Here is a 16,785-nt window from a genome sequence, read left to right as displayed (position 1 = left end):
GTAAAGTTGGAGAGAGCGGGAAACGATGCCCTCAAAGTGCATTAGATGAGTTGAAAACTGAAAGCCGAGTGGGAAGGTATTCATCGGATCGGCAATGTCGAATAAAAGAATTTTCTTTAATTGGCAATTGTGGAAGCAAGGCGCCTGCACTAATTACGAATATACTTTTCCGTGGAAGTGGATGGGTTGAATTGAATTTATTTGCGGGAATGAGGATTTCATTGTCGTTCCTTTTTCCGTTTTAAATATAAAAGGGACACGAGGGAAAAGTGTAATTGAAATGCGTGGAAAATAAACCCGTTATAAATAAATAAATTTTTCAACATTTTAATTCGCTTTGCATCTGTCGATTGCAAAACCGTGTATTACAACTGGTCCCCTCGTTTGCATATTTTCAAAACTAATTGAGATAAGCGAGTTTTGCGGAAAATTTTGATGCGCGGTTTGGCGAAAAACATATTTCCTAGTTTGGGGAAATCGTTTATTTACACAGTGGTGGGGCATCGACCATTACCAACCAGTTTTGTCATCACGTATAGGTAAAAGTAATCGAAGTTCTCCGACCACGTCTGAATTGATATAATAAAGAAAAATTATATCGCTTTCCGACAAATGCAGTTGCTAGTTTTCGCGTAACATTTGTTTACGATGGCAATTTTAACGGGTTTGAAATTTTGCATAATAATAACGGCAATTTTCGAAGTGAAAACGGTTGTCTCGCGTTGTTAAACTTTACCCCGATCCTAAATAAACAAAAACGATGCATTTTCAACTACTTAGTAGTATATAATGTTTTAATTCAAAACAATTTTATCCACTCTATAACCAGGTGCTCTAATTAATTGTAAATTTAACTCTACGTTTTATTTAATGCCGACCTCCAAAAACTGAATTTCCGTAACACACAACGCTTTCGGCAAAAAGCGCCACATAAATTTCTAATTTAATTTACAACATTTTCCGTACCGTTATAATTTTAGGTCTTATAATTTTCAACTGGGAACATAATTAAACATAATAACATCTTTTTTTTTGTTGAAAGATATCGTCTTCCACAATATACTTAAATAATGTAAAATAAAACGTAAAATTCAATTATAAATATAATGTTTATTAAAATTAAAATATATGTATGTAGAATGCAACGTATAAAAAGGACATTACAAATTTTAATAAAATCAAAATATTTGCAAGATTTTCTTCAAACGGCATATTTTAAAATGTATTTTGCAATTCATATTCAAATGAAAAGTGGTCTTCCTACTAATGGCTAGCACACAAATTAATAGATTTATGGTTGTTTAATAATTTTAAATAAGGCTTGGATACATCCTTAACCTATATGCTCAAAAAACAAAAATGGTTTTATAATATTGGTAGTTACTTAGTGTTAACAAAAGTAGAAAAACAGTAACAAGCTACTAGTAACTACTTTTTCACAGAAAATAATAACGAATTGCTCACATGATGTCCCGTTTTTATGTACTAATATATAATACGCGACGGCCTTAGAAACACCTACCCAGAGTAACGTTGCTTTATGAAGGTGTAAAAAGGATTTTTTGAAGTGTAGGCAATACATACCCGAAATTATCGTTAATAACAATATCAAAATTCAATTTCGATGCTGAGGATCCAAACCCACAACGTTTTGGCTCTTTAAAGCTCTTGGGGCATTCGTAAACCTAGGCGCATGATAGATAGGCGCTTGCGTCATGCAGGGTGGGGTATTGAGAGTTTGATTTGGTCTACTGAAACACGAGCAACGAGGTTCGGCCGAACGAGCTTTCGAACTGCTAGTCTGCGTTGGTTGTCCTGACGAAGTGGGAGTGTTGCAAGCGTGATTGGCTTTCATATGATGTGTTTTTAAACTTTGATTCGTATACACAAATAAGCCAAACTCAACTTTTCCGCAAGAAAGGCGGTGCATCACTCCTATATAAAAATCTGGACGTTGAACAGTGATTTACAAGCGATTTAGTGAACATTACGAATTCTAACCTCTTCATCTCGTACCAAGTGATTTTTAAAATAGTTTTAAGTGGTATGTTCAGCATTTTCTAAGTGTGTGTCGATGTTCTCCATGTTATAGGCTACAAACTCGAAAATAGCCGGCGAATTTTGTGTTTTGTTTGCATTTTTTTTCGATAAAAAAACTGTGCCGATATTTGTTCGTAGAATATGTTGTTGTGCTTGACGTCAAATATGGCCAATTAAGCAAAAAAGAAGTCAACCCACTAGGTAATTGTTTCCATTAAATTAGATAAATAACAGTATTTTTAAAACTCCTTGCCTAAATCTAAACACTGTGGTGCCGACAGCGCCGCGAGCGGGCGAATGTCATTCTAACTCATCCGATAGCCAAAGACTTAGCAGCCTGCATTCGGTTGATAATTTTTACTTCAAACAATGCTAACATATGTTCGATTAACACTCAAACATTTAATTTTTCCTTACCAACGTTCGTTCCGGTTAATGGAATTATATTTGAGATGGGTAAACATTGCTAAAAATTGAGTTAAATTGCCATTTTGTAGTCGATGTTCCTCCCGGCTGGATCAAAAGTGACAGTTCGGCATTCTTGATGCATGCGTAGGTGTGTTCGTAGCTTCAGGCAACCGGAATCTATTATAACTATGATCGATAAATACCACAATACCAATACAAACTAATCCCAAACAAATTTCCACATAATTTGAATATTAATTTTTCTTAATCACGTTTTAATTCTAATTTGCTTATTAGAAATTTTACAGAAACTCTGATTTTCATTACCGGCTTGCGGTACGTGCCGTTATTATTTATAGCCGAAAAGTATTTTTGAACTTGTAATTAAAATTAAAATTTTGGAGGTATTTATTATGTTTATGTATGTTTTACCTAATGCATGTCGTCGCATTTTTAAACCATCTTTTTGAGATTAATAATTTTATGTGCTTTCGATGTGAAAAGGAATGGTTTAAGACACCTAATTATAAATGTTCATTATGATTCGCAGTTCATTTATGTTTCGGAATTGATGGGTGTTTTTCAATGGCCTTGGTGAATATACAATCGAGCAGGTTCTATATAGTTTAAACATTGCGAGTATTAGTCAGCGAGTTTTTATTATGTACATAATGTCGTTTGTCCGTATTTTATTGTTGTTTTATTTTATCTGATTTCGCTAGGTACAAAAATAAAAATTTTCAACTTTTCTGTGAGTCACAGATAATTTCAAGCAGCTACACACCATACGTGATCGCGAACGGAATATTTTTGATATCCCGCAAGTGGTCTGGGACAAACTGTACATGCTATTTAGAAATCGGGATTCCTTCTGCGTCGAGAATTTGTAAATAGTATTACAGTAGATTTCTGTACATTTTATAAAAAAAAATAATATATTTTTTTTTCTGAAGGTTATCGAAATATCTTATTTTCATATTCCTCTGCTAATAATCAACAATTTTGATATTGTCAACGACTTTGTACTTTGCCAAAGTTTTGTTCTTTCAAAAAACCAGCCAGTAAACGCAAAACAAAATTTTGCCTTCATATTTGCTTGCCAAATTTCAACGCATAGTCTGTTTTTCGTTATCTGTTTCCTTTGAGTCATGTTTTTATCATCAAATTAGACAAGTAAGCTATGGGTAGTTTGTCTTGTTACGCATTTATGGGTAAGAATCTATTTTGGAAATTTTTACTCGCAAACAATTTCCTGTTAGGTGAAATCTCGGATAAAATATCTTCAACGAAGGGGTTATATATTTGTCCATGTTACCCACACTAAAGATCTTCGATCGGATCTGCGCATTGTGTGACGGTAATCATTTCTTACGACTTCACAAGGTGATGACGGTCAAATCCTATCAAGGCCCGTTGCAGTTCTTGAAGCAATTACACCGAATCTCGGACAAAAGAGGATGATTGAAGGAAAATCACCTTGCGTTCGAGAAAATCATGAGAGATTTTACCAGTATTTTCGCTATTACGGCATCGTAATTAAACCGCTTCCAAGTATAATCGTAGGTTCTGCAATCTCCTTTCGAAATGGGTAAAATATTTCAGAGTTATTGCTTGTCATGTATGTGATACATCATGACCGCCAGGTTTGCTTTACCCATACGGAATGTCTATAGATGTATTGTTGATTTTCCTTTGTTTATGCGGGATTGATTGGTCTGCCGTTTGTTCTGTTCTATGAAGTTCATTGTTGAGATTATGTTGTGAAATTGCATTTTAAAGGTTTAACCAATAAAGTGTTGAAATACGGCCATCCGCAAATAATATCGAAAAAAAATAATAAAAGTTTGTCAAGCGTAGAACACAAATCTAGGTTAATTATAGAAATCTGTTCAATTTTATTATTTCCACTAGATAATTTAGGAAAGTAGCTGTAGTATGTATAATAGACCACGATAATCATTTCACGTGTGTCCGTAAACATTGGGTATAGAATAGATTTAGTTTAATGGATTTGTTTAATGGAGTATCTACATTTTTAATAAGCAGTGCGCTTTGTTACTGAATTTTCGGGTCATTTCTCCTGCAATCATGATTTATTTAGGAATAGACAATCCACTTGCGCTGTAGAATATAGAGAAGTGTATTATTGTAGTCTTGGTTTTATTGCATATAAAATAATGAGCTTTTTAAAATATTGTTTGAAAATTGAAAATGACATAGACATGAATCTGAAAAATTCATTGATTCTCTTTCAAATGTTAGATTTTGGTTTTTAGATTTTTTATGATTCTTTCATCGATTTTTTAATGAAAAGTTTATTTAGTGGCTAAATTCGACCTTACATATGTGGTGGCAGACAATACAGCTTGTCCTGTGGTAGTCGATTTTTTTAGTTTTTTTAACTCCCTTGGAGATTGTTTCCAGACTAACCACTTCCACAATTCAATATGATTATATGATTTTAAACGGATTTTATCATTATTTATGATTTGGTATCTTGATTTTTTAAAATTCCTACTTTCACGAAAAGTTTTGTACCGTTTTTGTATATGGAAAACAATAATCTCTCTCTCTCCCTCTCTCTCTTCCCCCCCCCCCCTCTCTATCTCTCTCCCTGTGGTTTACATGTCTTCTTTGAATGGTTAGTTTTGGTTAGATCGTTCGAAAACATTATTGTTATTAATATAATAAATATAAATTTAAATGCCCTATTTCGCCGTTTTCAATATAGCCTTTATTTTGAATTACTTAGTAGCAAGAATGAGTAACCATTATGATTGCAATAGTGATTTTGGGAGAGACAATGATTTGGTTTGTTTGCGATCAAATGATAAAAATAAATACATGCGTAATCAAAACAACTTGCAAAGTAGTTTACAGGAAACTTTATAGCGGCGAAAATATTGAAATATCCGTAATTTATTTCCTAATCTGATATTCCTTGCGCAAAGCCGGTGTAAAATTTAATAATAAAAAGAGTCCTATTTGGGATAATCGAATTTACTCGCGAAAGTTCCATTTTGATTCAGCACGGGGGTGTCTTTTTTGGAAGTTTATCTTATTTTTAAAAAGTTACTTGTTTCCCTTGCGGCTTTCTTTGTCGGTATTTTTATATCTCGATTTTTCCGGGGGATTTATCCGCGATATAACTCTCCCAGACCTTTGCCCATGCCGTGTCATCCCTTGCATCGTCCATAAAAAGTGACAGGATATTTTTATGAGCGTATACGTAGGAATTGATCCCGTATAAATCTTCAGCACCAAATAAACACCGATAACGTTGTTATTGAAAAATTCCGGTGCTTTGAATAAAAAATTTAAAACGTTGAAATTCGTATTCACAAACGCGTGTTCATATAATTCAGAATGTAGAACGATATTTTCGTCGCACATCGTGGTTACACATATGCCAGCCATGATTGATATATTTCCTAAGAATTGACAAAGCCAAAATGATTATTTTTAATTTCCAAATTCGTTTTTTGATATATATTATTATTCCCTGTAGTAATAATAAGCATTATTTATTTCCAACAGGACATATTATTGTTCTAATTGAGAAGACAGACATGTGTCGCTTAAATCGGTATCATTAGACTAAAAAAAATTAAAAGCAAATTATAATATATGATAGATAGTCTGGATTTGGAAAACAAATGTCAAGGAAATAAGAGACACTAATAAAAATCTAGTAATTACAATAATTCAACAAAAATATTACGCTTTCAAAAGGGAAAAAACAACTAATGAAATTCTTGACTACGCTGAAGTGAATGCGAAAATTTTTGATTTTTACCGAATTCTGGAAAATTTATTTTGAAATTTTAGAACAAACTGGCACTGAAATCAAAGAATGAATTAATATTTCAACATTCATTGGGCTTTGCTAATGACAATACTGATAAGTTATTTTCATTATTATCTATTGTCCTATCGCGACTGTCATTTAAAAGTAGCGATTACTGATCGTCTAAGGTCCGCTTCATATTTTTGTGTTGGTTATTTTTATTTATATGTAAAAAAAGTGGAAATTTAAAACAGGCCTATGAAATTTCTATACCTAAGTGTAAAGTGAAAGTTTGAGGGGTACTTGATGCACCAGTTTTTACACAACCATAAGATTTCAAAAACATTTCACCAAATGCTATTGAAGAAAAAAATACAATTAAAACCTCCTTTCAAAAAGTGGAAAACAGTTATCGTCAGTGTTAAACTAATAAAGACAAATTTGAAAAATCGCATACATTTTCAAAACGGAATCATTTTTTTTTCAAAATTTTGTTTCTTACTTTCTTTTTCTTCAATTCAATTAATTATATTTCTCGATCCATTAACATTAATCAAAGTTAAATAGAAAAAAAAGAGCGAAAATGTTATTTCCAAATTAAAATCACCTATTTTTTATTACCTTATCTTATGTGTTATATCTTATAAATAACCTTAAAATGCCAAGTGAGTTTGTTGAAGTGCAGGAAATACTCCAAAAATTCTCACCCATAAAGTATGTGGGTTACCAAGTGCTATTAAGCTTAGATACAAATATACAAATAAATTAATAATAGTTACTTACTCACATTTTGGCTTTTTTTAGATTAATTTGCGTATTATTGTAAAATTAAAATCGGCCTTAAAAACGTATCCATTGATTCAAATATAAGATGAGAGGTACTTATTTTACACACACACGTATACATTATGTAGGACCAAAAAAGGTTCCAATCAATAATAAACAATCGCTCTCGTTGAACATGGTTTGCATAAACACTGTTGAACGAATTCTTATCGAGAGGTATCATATGCCACATTTTAAACAATGTTTCGTTTTTGAAATGTTTTGATTAATACGAATAATTTTAGTCGTATTGACATTGCATGGGATTTTGCAGATATCGAAAAGTTTTTGTTTCAGTTTTATTTGTAGTACGTATATATTTAATAATAAAAAATGGGCAGTGAAAACAACAATTCGGCAAAACCAATGTATATATGAATACGTTTTTCCAAAATTTAATGTTTTGGTTGCCATAAAAAAAACAGATTTACTGAGAGGTGGACATAAATAAATAGCGGTTTGGACACACTCATTATTTTTACGAAATGGCTATCGCACTTGGGAAGGGGGTGGCTTTTCTAGAAGAGTTCTCGGCGTGTAGGCTTTAATAAAAATTACGCGTGATATTTCAGAATTACTTAGGAGAGATCAGCCAGTTTCCCTTTTTTGGAAGTGTCGTAACGTTCGGTGAATTTTCTTACCATCAAAGGGTAAACAACGAGCTAAAGTATATTCACACACTTAGAAAATTGTAAACGATCTTCGAGAGCGGAACCGGCAAATGTAAATTTTAAACAAATACAAATAATATTTTCTTTGTAGACGTAAGAAAGATATACGCTCAATGGGTTCACGTCTGGAGGAGGTAATATCTAATAAAAGTTTGTTTGTTGTTTAAATAAATATAATACGGGGATCGGTGGGAATTTTCGAACCATTTAACTTGTAAGAATAGGTCATGTGTACCGGGTAAACAGGGCATAGGCGTAGTTACGGCTTTTTACGTTTATATTGTTTGACGTAGCTTTGTTTAGGATCTTTTTCTTGTGGTCTATCCAAATATCGCCCAAAGTAATCGTTTGCTATTAACGCGCGGCGATGCACAAAAGTTTCCTGTAGGGAATCATTGGCTACGTTTGCGTACGCATGCGCAGTTCAAACGAAGTCCTTCGCCAATCATAAAATTCCAACTGTTCATTTCCAATCCCGTGTTCGTAATCTAATTCGGTTCAAACCGCTAGTTCGAGGCATGCGCAATGCAATACCAGATTATTTTTCCCATGGCGTGCAGGTTTTGTGAACAAACCAAAACTAATTACTGCTTTTATGCTTTAACATTCCGAGTTTTAGTGATTTACGAGGTATTAACTACTACGCGAAATACTGTCACAAATCGCAATACAGGAAAATCTCGAGACTATATTGGGCGACGGGTGACGTCATCATTGTGTTAAGCAATGAAAATTGCGAATTTTAGTTTTGAATATTTGAATATTTGAAAGAGTAACACTTTATATAAATTTTATTGTTCCATCTATTTTAGTTTTTACGAAAAAAAAAACATTTTTTCCGCTATGTTTGACCCTACGTTTATATAAAAAATGACCCGTTATTGTAACAAGGAATCACCCGCCCCCCTTAAGTTTTTCCCATTTGTATTGAAACACCCTGTATATATACGAAGTTTACTTTTTATAAGCCGATTCGTTTCGCCTTTCGGTGTGTTTCAATGAGCTGAAAATTTTTGTATTTATTGTTCAAGTGTCTTGATAGCTATTAAAGATTCACCAAAACGTTTATAGAAACGAGGTTATTTTTTATTAAAATCATAATACCTATTTAAGAAAAATGACATTGAATGATTTTTTCATTGAAATTTTTATATTTTTTAGTAATGTATTGACCACCCTGTCTTTATTTATTTTGAAAATATCAATACAGGCATTCTACAAATAAATCAACCCTAACTTCTAAATTTCTCAGAATTGTTAAGATTTCGATATGTGTGAAATATGCCAACAAATTCAAAAATGCATTTAAAATAAGAAAGTTGTTAGTTGTGCACGAAACTAAAAAACCTTGTAAATATAGGAGTACAATATCTTAAAAAAGTATAAATGAACAACTTTAAGTTTTTTGGTATTTTGTACAGCTTCTGAGATAACAAAGGGGCCACATATGTACAAAACTTCGTCACATATTTATAGGCGTTTTTTAATTTGCATCGAGCAGGCGGTTTAAATAAAATTTCGTAATTCATCTGCTTCGCTAAAGCGTTAAAAATAGAAAAAAGATTAAGAATAATTTTTAATATCTTTACCAGATTTTAAGTTTTGTTTTTCTTTTTTTTCAATAAAAGTAAGTCCTTTTGAATATGAACTTGTTCATGAGAACCGCTTTCAATGGATTTGTTATAGTCATTATATAAATTATATACACAGTCAGCTAAACCTCTTACATCATCATACCAAAAAAAGTAGGAATAATTGGTAGATGCTCTTAAATCGTAAAAAGAATTTTGCAAAATCCCAATTATTTTCTTGGCACCCTAAGCAAATGCAAATTTTGCTGACAAGATTCAAATCTGTATATTACAATGGGAGCTAATTTTTACAGTCCCACAGCTTTTTACATGGCGTTGAAGGTCAAAAACAAATAAAACTATATAGTAAACTTTTCTTTCTTTCTCTCTTTCTTCCAGTTGAAATTTTGGAAAAAATGCATTTTTGCCAAACTCTAAGTAAAAAATTACGCAATTTAAATTTTTCAAAATCTAAACACGAGGAACTTAAAATTTTATTTATTTTAAAAGAATTTGAAACGAAATAAACGCTTCTATCATACAGTCGTTTAATTATGATATAAATGGTTATTAGCCGTACCAATAGCAATAACTTATTCCTCAGTCCTACTCCCACCACAGAACTTTAATTTATGGATTTAGTAGCTAATTAAAATTATTTATTTGCGCAATCATATCAAATCACTAAATCCCGCAAATCATGCGAATTCGTGTGGAAATCATTGATTTGCGAAATACTGTCAAAATTTTTAATGTGGTGGTTAACCCCTCGGTTATTTAGTTAATTATCTCTCATGTCAGAGGGTGATAAAGAGATAAGAATATTGATAATTTTGCTATTTCTTCAAATAATCTTTTCATATTTTTAATTCTAAGGCACCCCACCTAATCTTTATATGTTTGTCGAGCTCCAAAAATAATAATGTGTTTTGATGGGTCCATTTATGTATCAGTGCGAAATAAAACTATTGTAGGCTTTTTTGTATTTCATACAAAATAAAACTCCCTCTGTTGTAAAGTAAAATGCCAAATTTAATCGAAATTACTTACTGCAGTCGTTAAATTTAATATTAAAAATCTTTGTCAAAAATACACTCACCTCTGTTAAGTTCTTATGTCCTTCGTCTGCAAACTTTCAAATTGTGGTTCCAAAACAGTTCGCAGAGAGAAAAAGTCCGGAACTGGTTAATAACCACGCATGTGGTCCATTTGGTTCTTGAATGAGTTGCGGACTGCTTCAGAATTAGTTACGAATCCTTACCGCCAACGCAGCTATTAATATAAAAATCCAATTTCGAGGTAAAAGGAGTTTAGCCAAAAGCCGACCCGAAATATCCGGAGCCCTTTCCTATTCCGATATAAAAAAAAATTTCATCTAAATTTTCCGTGGAAATTAAGGCTTTCACGGAACTCTTCAGGCTCGTCCAATTTTGTGAAAGGGAACTAATAAAATAATAATAGGATTATACCTAACGAGCTCGAAAAGATTATAATTTATTCTAAAACCGCAGATATTCAGCAAAAATCGAACCAGCCGAGCGAAAAAATCCTTGTTTGACGACTTATTAGAAAGTTCAACGTTTGCTTTCTTGTTTTTGCTTCAGTTTTTCCGCACTCTTAAGGTCGATTTAAGTGAGTTGTAAATTTAAATTTATTGATGCCCTAATTTTTTGTTCCCGGCACATTAGCCGCCTGAGGTCAATGTTTTTTTCGTGTAGCTTTTATACATCCTCCGAGACCGATATTTCGATAGTAAATATTTTTGTTATTTTTTATGCGATTGTTGTTATTTGAATTTTGTATTATCGAGTATTAATTTGAGCTCTTTTGAAAGTCGTAATTAATGGAAATGTGACGAACCAAAAAATTTAACACCCCCGTTACTTCCCAGGACGTTATAAATTTTTGGTTGACATCAAAAATAAAGACAGTAAAAAACTAGAATGGCGTTTTTTTAAAAACAAATCTCTATTTAACAAAACACAATTATACACAATGTTACTTTAACAAATATCCCTAAGGGGTGATTAGAGTTCTAGTCTTGAGAAAACTAACTTTAAATTAGTTACAGCGTGGGTATAAATATATAATTATGTAGAAAACCTATCTGTATACTAACTTTGCATCTCTTTGTAAATCATTAAAAGTTTTTGATGCATTGATAGGACTATGCATATTGGTTTTTGTACTTGTTTATATTTGCGGTCCCCTAGTTATGCATCTGATTAGATAAAATTATCGATGCATTAGATTTTTGTTTATTGTTTAGTACTTTTCTAGTTCGATTTACAGAAATGAATTCATTTAAATATAGTTTGTATTGTAACACTTATTTTATTTGAAATTTGCTTTTGCTGCAAGTTGCCTATATACCGGGTGACACAAGAAAATGGGAACACTCTTTTAACGGCTTCAGATAGCGATTTGAAATTTGGAAGGAAGGCTTTATGTCCAATTTTTTGACAATACGTAGTCCATTTTTGCACTTCAAGTTTGAGCGGTAACTACAGTAACTTTCGAATTTTACATGGCACAACCTAAATTTTTTGCATTTTTGAATTCAGGAGATCATTCTACGTAGGATAAGACGGTTTTTCTCTTTTTTTTGTTTTTTAAAATTTGTATTTAATTTTTTAAAATTGTGTCTAGGAAGCGGTGACTCCCATAAATACTGTTTACGTAATGAACTATTACTTTTTTTATTATAACCTATAACAAAAACTTTTTAAAACCCTTTTTAAACACTTTTTTTTGCAACATTTTGACAAAAAAAAATCAAAATCTGGTAAAAAATAAGCTCACAGGAAGGAAAAAACCAGGTAAGTAAATACATTTTTATAAAAACAAAATATTACTTAGATGGCTTTGCTTCTATTCATTATTAATTGTCAAGAAACTCTCGACAAGTTCATGCAGTGGAACGAAAAAAACAGATTAATATTTAAAAAAAATAGAATTCAAGGGAGAGTTTCTTCCGAGATTCAACGATTAGAATTTTTTGTTGAAAGTCTTTTATTATGATAAAAAGTTGATATGCTTTTGAAATACGGAGATACGGTCAAAAACTTATCTGGCAGTTTATTTTTTAACGGTTTAAAAAAGTTTTTGTTCCCACTAAGGTGCTATTTGAAAAAACTAGGTTATCCTAAAAAATTAATGGTTCATCCAAAAATGCAAAAAAATATAAGTTGGGCCCTTTAAAATTCGAAAGTGACTGCCATTGACAACATATTGTCAAAAATTGGACATTCAGCCTTTATTAACTTAAAATCAATTTGAAATAATTTACGATTAAAATTAATCAAAATATGTGATTTTTTTGCCGTCGAATTTAGACAAAAAACTGAAATAAATAGCGTGGTGTTGATTTTAAAATTATTCGTGCTCAAAATTAAATATATTAGAAACAAAATTGTGGGCTTATAGAGTTCCAATACAGCAATACGTCGTCGCAAGCGTTGGTAAGTTATTTAATTGACTTTCATTACGGTCGATGTCCCTGTGCCGATAGAGAACGAAGTAGATAATGCGTAACGACGGGCTAATAAAATGTTAGAAGTGTTATGGATTAAAAGAAAACATATCTGGTAAAGTCATTGTTCCCTCAAACACTGACAGTCGTTACAGCAGATAAATAATATCCGGTGCATTGTAGATAACAAAAGGCAACAGAGCGCTTTAAGGACTTGGATGGCATAGGATGATGCTTCTGTACAGTTTCTACGGCGAATATATCGCCTCTCTTTTGGTGCTTGATTTTTTAAAATTCGTCAGTCAGTTCGAAAATTTATATTTTTCAACTCCCAAATTTGCTTCAGGGCTTACTTTTAATATGTTTTCATTTTGATACCATTTTAAGAACCTTAAATTTTGGTAGAAATGTGAAACACATTTTCAAATAAAACTAAAGTTCCTCTTAGATGAGAGCTTACTAAAAATAGTCTCAGGTCGTAATCATAGTCGTTCCGTTTAAGGACGGTTTAAAAACTTTAGAATTGTGTCGCATTCTCATGTCCTCTTTGGCAATGAATTCCACCCTTAATATTTTGAAAACGGATTCATCAATGAGTTCGATTTAAGATTGTAGCTCAGTGGAAAGGGCCTTGTGAGAGCAGGCAATAAAAGGAATTTCATTTTCTCATAGTTTGAAATAAGCGAGATATAAATCATAAATTACTGACCATCGATTTTTGAGATGGTATTTCAGTCCAAAATGGGATTTCGAGGTAATATCCCAAAAGCTTGCAAAATTTAGCCTAAAGTGGTTTTTAAGAAATCTGAATCCGAATCTTCTTTTTGAAAATATCGACATTTTATGATGATTTATGATTTTATTTATTCTGTTTTTCCAAATATCTCCAGCACCCTGTATAGTAAATGAAAGCTGTAAATACGAAAATTGTAGCTCCGAGTACAGTTCAAAATATCTTTTAAACCCAATTTTCCTATCTTTTACAGTTTCTCATTTGCGGCTAATATTTTACCCATGAAAACGGAAATTTTCAGGGTCTTTTAGATTTTTTGGCCATAACCCTGTACATAACAGATATCAACTTAAAACTGCCCTTTCTGGGTGAAACAGTGATTAGATTCTTGTGAAAATCGACAATAAATCTGTATATATAAACTTAAACCCCTTTTCTTGGGACAAAGGGTTAGTTTTTTTTTCATGATTTCCGGCAGATTCGAGTCAAAATCAGCTTGTTCGCAACAAGTACAACAATCTTGGTGAGAAAAAAACAACAAATACAACAAAACGAGGCTAAAAATATTGCATAAAAGAAAATACGGGAAATATTTGGAGAATACGATGCAATAAGGGGAAATATTTTTTTTAGTTTTCTTCAAACGAATCATCAAAACTGATTACATCAAAATAGTAAAAGATTTCCTGGAATGTGTTTCAGCCCTACTAGCAGTACTAACAATAAACGCAAAATTGATACACGTGTAATAACTCCGCATAATTGCTTTGGCATAAGCAATGTGAGAGCGATAATTTAATTTTATTGTTATTACTTCGTTGAGTCGCCATTTCAATAATCAGATTCGACTGCTTTATTTATACATTACGCGTTATTGATTAACGAATTTAAAATGATCCAAGTGAAACTTTTTGCGGATAAAGCGCAAAAGACAACTTGTTGCGCAAAATTTCAACAGGAAATTAGCAAGCTGGAAATGGGAAACAATTGCGTTCCATTTTTTCCATTTATGTATCTATATTTTGCTACTGGTTATGTAAAGTAATCGATTTGTGATTGATAGTTAACATGTGCGTGGTGTAATGAGCGATTTTTTGTGTAGAAATGTTCGTGGAGTAATTATAACTTCGGAGAATTGGAATATGCGTTATGTTCGGTTTTTAAATTTAATCCTTTTTTTCTGGTGCGTCTGTGAAATTGTGAAATCTTTGAGAAATCATACAATATTTCTAAAATTTTAAGGTTTGAGCACTTTCGTTCAATCATTTTAAAAAAATTAATTCCAACATCTGACTAAATAGCCGTTGGTAACTACAAGAGTGTTAGCTAAGCATCAGTATCACAAAATTAAATTAACTCGCTTGACATCTTTAATGTTTTAAGTTATAAAGCATACGATTAGGTCACACAATAACGCGTTTTACCACAAACCGAAACTCAATTTTACGTACTCAACGCGCGTTTCGCCAACCAAGTTGACATCTTCAGGAGAAGATTAAAACTCTCTGAAGATGCCAACTTGGTTGGCGAAACGCGCAACGAGTACGTAAAATTGAGTTTCGGTTTGTGGTAAAACGCGTTATTGTGTGTTAGTACAGTGCTCAAGGTTCCAGTCAAGAGTTTGATACGATAAGGTCATAACAAATATTTTCTCTGTTGTTTTTCTATTTGGCTTTACGAGGGCAGCGCCAAAATTTCCCGGCCTGAATATGAAAAAAACAAAGTAGAGTAAAATTTTTTTATTATTATTCATTATAATCCCCCTTAACTTCAATACACTTTTACATTACTTTATTAACAACTCAATCCCTTTAAAAAAATATTCTTTTGGTTTGTCTGCAAAATGAGCTAAAACAGCCTCTTTTAACTCGACTTCGTCGTTAAACCGCCATCCACGTAAGTCCTTTTTCAAATATCCAAACAAATAATAGTCGCTGGGGGCCATATCTGGACTATAAGGAGAATGATCTATCTGTTGGAATCCACACTAAAAAATGGCAGCTTGTGCAACACCAGCAGTATGGGCAGGTGCATTATCGTGCAAAAGACGCACGCCTCTGGTCAGTTTTCCTCGAAATTTTACACGTATGCAGTGTCACGATTTATGTTATAATGTTGCGTAATATTTACCATTGACAGTGGTATTAGTTTCTTTAAAATCCATCAAAAGAATTCCTTTATAATCCCAAAAGATCGTGGCCATCGCCTTTTTTGTTGACTGGCAGACTCTGAATTTTTTTGGAGGTGCTTCACCTTTACAACGCCACTCCATTGATTCTTTTTTCGATAGAGGGTCATAATAGAGAACCATAGTTTCATCTCCCGTTACAATAGTTGCTATCACAGGCTTCGGTTCCGACCCACAGAGTTCCAAAAAAGACCGCGCACACTCGACACGGCGTTGTTTTTGAATAACCGAAAGGCTTTTAGGAACCCATCTTGCACTAACCTTATGGATACCTAAATGATCATGCAGGATTCGACGAACACTTGTATCAGAAAGCTTGGTAATTTCTGAGATTTCCTTGACTTTTAAACGTCGATCACTCAATACCACCTCTTCCACAATCGCAACAATAACTTCCTTTATGACCCCCACTGGTCCACCAGTTCTTGAATCATCTTCAAGGGACTCCTGCGCGATTCGAAAACGTTTTGCCCATTCTTTCACTACAGAATACGAAGGAGAACTTTGGCCGTACACACCATCTAGCCTTTCTTTAATAATTTTAGGTGCTAACCCTTCTTTTGTCAAAAACTTTGTGACTGCTCTATACTCAATTTGCGTTATGTGCGACATTTTTTCGGACACGCCTTGTTTAAAATGCTATCAATAAAAATCTATTTTGACGCAAGACTTCAATTTTTTTTCGCAGCCTACTGAGATACATATTTAAAAGAAGGCAAAGTTTTATCGTGATACTGGAGCTCTATCTATGTCAGGCCGGGAAATTTTGGCGCTAACCTCGTAGTTGTAGAAAATTAAGAATGTCCGAATTTTTCTAGCTAAATGTGTGAACGAAGCAAGTTACTTAATTAAAGTTGTATAAGCAGAAAAAACTTAAACTATTTTTTGTTTAGTTTTGGTTTGTTGGTAGACACCGATAATGGTCAGTCTTTGCCACTTTTTAAAAATGTATTTTTTATACATAATTTTTGCTCAATGTTGTTTTAATTACCACGGCATACAACAATTTTTCACATAACCCAAAAATTATTTATCAAAATCGGTGAATTCAGTAAAATCTTACGTGAAATTGAAAGTGAGTATAGTAAGT

The 16,785-nt window shown here is 32.6% G+C and overlaps 1 protein-coding gene across 2 annotated transcripts in view; it reads left to right on the top strand.

Moving 5' to 3' along the window:
- The first annotated feature begins 1,772 nt into the window (after nucleotides 1-1,772).
- Nucleotides 1,773-16,785, top strand: part of LOC132708700 (plexin-A4) — a 315,847-nt gene continuing 300,834 nt past the window's right edge. Inside the window, exon 1 of one of the 2 annotated variants that reach the window (XM_060681215.1) lies at nucleotides 1,773-2,044. The gene's annotated coding sequence lies outside the window, so the exon portion shown is untranslated. Of the gene's footprint in view, nucleotides 2,242-16,785 lie in introns of both variants that reach the window. The other variant, XM_060681214.1, reaches the window with a different exon arrangement.

Source organism: Cylas formicarius, unplaced genomic scaffold (genome assembly GCF_029955315.1).
Source record: "Cylas formicarius isolate icCylForm1 unplaced genomic scaffold, icCylForm1.1 PGA_scaffold_12__32_contigs__length_19106922, whole genome shotgun sequence".
Lineage (NCBI taxonomy): Eukaryota > Metazoa > Arthropoda > Insecta > Coleoptera > Brentidae > Cylas > Cylas formicarius.
Note: the sequence above shows the minus strand (reverse complement) of the source record. Positions and strands in the feature narration are given on the sequence as shown.